General features: G+C 33.7%; 1 non-coding gene across 1 annotated transcript; it reads right to left on the bottom strand.

Moving 5' to 3' along the window:
* Positions 1–2,139: 2,139 nt before the first annotated feature.
* On the bottom strand, positions 2,140–2,247 carry LOC112753716 (small nucleolar RNA R71). The gene has a single exon (XR_003178087.1). It is a non-coding gene; the product is annotated as a small nucleolar RNA R71 (small nucleolar RNA).
* Positions 2,248–3,456: the final 1,209 nt, after the last annotated feature.

Raw genomic sequence — 3,456 nt, 5'->3', positions numbered from 1 at the left:
CTAAAGCTTGGCTGGCCATTGGCCATGTCTAGTATTTTGGACCGGAGCTTTCACTGAAAGCTTGGCTAGCTAGTAAGCCATGTCTAATTCCTGGACTGGAGCTTTAGACTAACATTGCATGATTCCTCGAATTCTCATTAGAAATTTTGAAATCCTTATTTTTCTTTTTCCAAATGATTTTCGAAAAATACCAAAAAAATTTTAATAAAGTCATAAAATCAAAAAAATAATTTGATGTTTCTTGTTTAAGTCTTGTGTCAGTTTTTAAGTTTGGTGTCAATTGCATGTTTATCTCTTTCTTGCATTTTTTGAAAATTCATGCATTGCATTCTTCATGATCTTCAAGTTGTTCTTGGTAATTCTTCTTGTTTGATCTTTAAAATTTCTTGTTTTGTGTCTTTTCTTATTTTTCACATGCATTATTGAATTATTAGTGTCTAAAGAATAAAAATTTTTAAGTTTGGTGTCTTGCATGTTTTTCTTTTCTTAAAAATTTTCAAAAAATATGTTCTTGATGTTCATCTTGACATTCAAAGTGTTCTTGGTGTTCATCTTGACATTCAAAGTGTTCTTGCATGCATTAGTTGTTTTGATTCATAATTTCTATGTTTTGTGTCAATTTTGTGTTTTTCTCTTTCATCATTAAAAATTCAAAAATCAAAAAAATATCTTTCCCTCTTTCTCTCATAAATTTTCGAAAATTTGAGTTGACTTTTTCAAAACTTTTTAAAATTTAGTTGTTTCTTATGAGTCAAATCAAATTTTCAACTTAAAAATTCTATCTTTTTCAAATCTTTTCAAAAAAAACAAATCTTTCTCATTTTTCTTTTATGATTTTCGAAAATTTCAAGTTGATTCTCAAAAATATTTTTCTTATTTTGTTTCATAATTTCAAAATCTTTACTAACAATTAATGTGATTGATTCAAAAAAATTTTAAGTTTGTTACTTGCCTAGTAAGAAAGGTTCAATCTTTAAATTTTAAATCATATCTTTTTAGTTTCTTGTTAGTTAAGTAATCAACTTTAATTTTCAAAATCAAATCTTTTTAAATTTCTTTTTCAAATCTTTTTCAAAATAAATTTTAATCACATCTTTTTCAAAATTAATTTCAAAATCTTTTCTAACTTCTTATCTTTTCAAAATTTGATTTTCAAATCTTTTTCAATTAACCACTTAACTTTTTGTTTGATTCTTATTTTTTTAAAACTACCTAAATAACTCTCTCTCTCTCTCTCTCTAATTTTCGAAAATCCCTTCCCTCTTTTTCAAAATTCAATTTTAATTAACTAATTGTTTTAAATTTCAATTTAAATTAGTTTCATTTTTCTTTCTTATTTTCGAATTCTAACTTTGATTTTAAATTAAAAACAAAAATATTTTTATTTTATTTTATTTAATTTTCGAATTCTCTTATCTCTCATCCCCTTCTGTTTATTTATTCATCTACTAACACCCCTCTTTCACCCAAGAATTCGAACTCATTCCTCTCCCTTGTGTTTGGATTCTTATCTTTTCCTTCCTCCATTATTCTCTTCTTATACTTACATAAGGAATGTCTATACTGTGACGTAGAGGATTCCATATTTTCTGTTCTCTTCTTTTTCATATGAGCAGGAACAAAGATAAGAACATTCTTATTGAAGCTGATTCTGAACCTAAAAGGACTCTGAAGAGGAAGCTAAGGGAAGCTAAAGCACAACTCCCTGGAGAAAATCTGACAGAAATTTTTGAAAAAGAAGGAGACATGGCCAAAAATAATAACAATGCAAGGAAGATGCTTGGTGACTTTACTCCACCAAATTCCAATTTACATGGAAGAAGCATCTCAATCCCTGCCATTGAAGCAAATAACTTTGAGCTGAAACCTCAATTAGTTTCTCTGATGCAACAGAACTACAAGTTTTATGGACTTCCATTAGAAGATCCTTTTCAGTTCTTAACTGAATTCTTGCAGATCTGTGATACTGTTAAGACCAATGGGGTTGATCCCGAGGTCTACAGGCTTATGCTTTTCCCGTTTGCTGTAAGAGACAAAGCTAGAATATGGTTAGACTCTCAACCTAAAGATAGCCTGAACTCTTGGGATAAGCTGGTCACGGCTTTCTTAGCCAAGTTCTTTCCTCCTCAAAAGCTTAGCAAGCTTAGAGTGGATGTTCAAACCTTCAAACAGAAGGAAGGTGAATCTCTCTATGAAGCTTGGGAGAGATACAAGGAACTGACCAAAAAGTGTCCTTCTAACATGCTTTCAGAATGGACCATCTTGGATATATTCTATGATGGTCTGTCTGAATTATCTAAGATGTCATTGGACCATTCTGCAGGTGGATCCATTCACCTAAAGAAAACGCCTGTAGAAGCTCAAGAACTCATTGACATGGTTGCAAATAACCAGTTCATGTACACTTCTGAAAGGAATCCTGTGAATAATGGGACGCCTCAAAGGAAGGGAGTTCTTGAAGTTGATACTCTGAATGCCATGTTGGCTCAGAATAAAATATTGACTCAGCAAGTCAATATGATCTGTCAGAGTCTGAATGGATTGAAGGAATCATCCAACAGTACTAAAGAGGCCTCTTTTGAAGAAGAAGCTTATGATCATGAGAACCCTGCAATAGTAGAGGTGAATTACATGGGTGAACCCTATGGAAACACCTATAATCCCTCATGGAGAAATCATCCAAATTTCTCATAGAAGGATCAACAAAAGCCTCAACAAGGCTTTAATAATGGTGGAAGAAATAGGTTTAGCAGTAGCAAGCCTTTTCCATCATCCACCCAGCAACAGACAGAGAATTCTGAGCAGAATCCATCTAGCTTAGCAAATATAGTCTCTGATCTATCTAAGGCCACTCTGAGTTTCATGAATGAAACAAGGTCCTCCATTAGAAATTTGGAAGCACAAGTGGGCCAGCTGAGTAAAAGAGTCACTGAAACTCCTCCTAGTACTCTCCCAAGCAATACAGAAGAGAATCCAAAAAGAGAGTGCAAGGCCATTACCTTACTTAGTGTGGCCGAACACAGAGAGAAGGAGAAGGACGTGAATCCTAGTGAGGAAGACCTCCTGGGACGTCCATTGACCTATAAGGAGTTTCCCTTTGAGGAACCAAAGGAATCTGAGGCTCATCTAGAGACCATAGAGATTCCATTGAACCTCCTTTTACCATTCATAAGCTCTGATGACTATTCATCTTCTGAAGAAGATGAAGACATTACTAAAGAGCAAGTTACTCAATATTTAGGAGCAATCATGAAGCTGAATGCCAAATTATTTGGCAATGAGACTTGGGAGGATGAACCTCCATTGCTCATCAAGGAACTAAATGCCTTGGATCAGCAAACTCTACCTCAAAAGAAACAGGATCCTGGTAAATTCCTAATTCCCTGTAACATAGGCACCATGACCTTTGAGAAGGCTCTGTGTGACCTAGGGTCAGGCATAAACTTAATGCCACTC

The sequence above is a fragment of the Arachis hypogaea genome, chromosome 15, assembly GCF_003086295.3.
Source record: "Arachis hypogaea cultivar Tifrunner chromosome 15, arahy.Tifrunner.gnm2.J5K5, whole genome shotgun sequence".
Lineage (NCBI taxonomy): Eukaryota > Viridiplantae > Streptophyta > Magnoliopsida > Fabales > Fabaceae > Arachis > Arachis hypogaea.
Note: the sequence above shows the minus strand (reverse complement) of the source record. Positions and strands in the feature narration are given on the sequence as shown.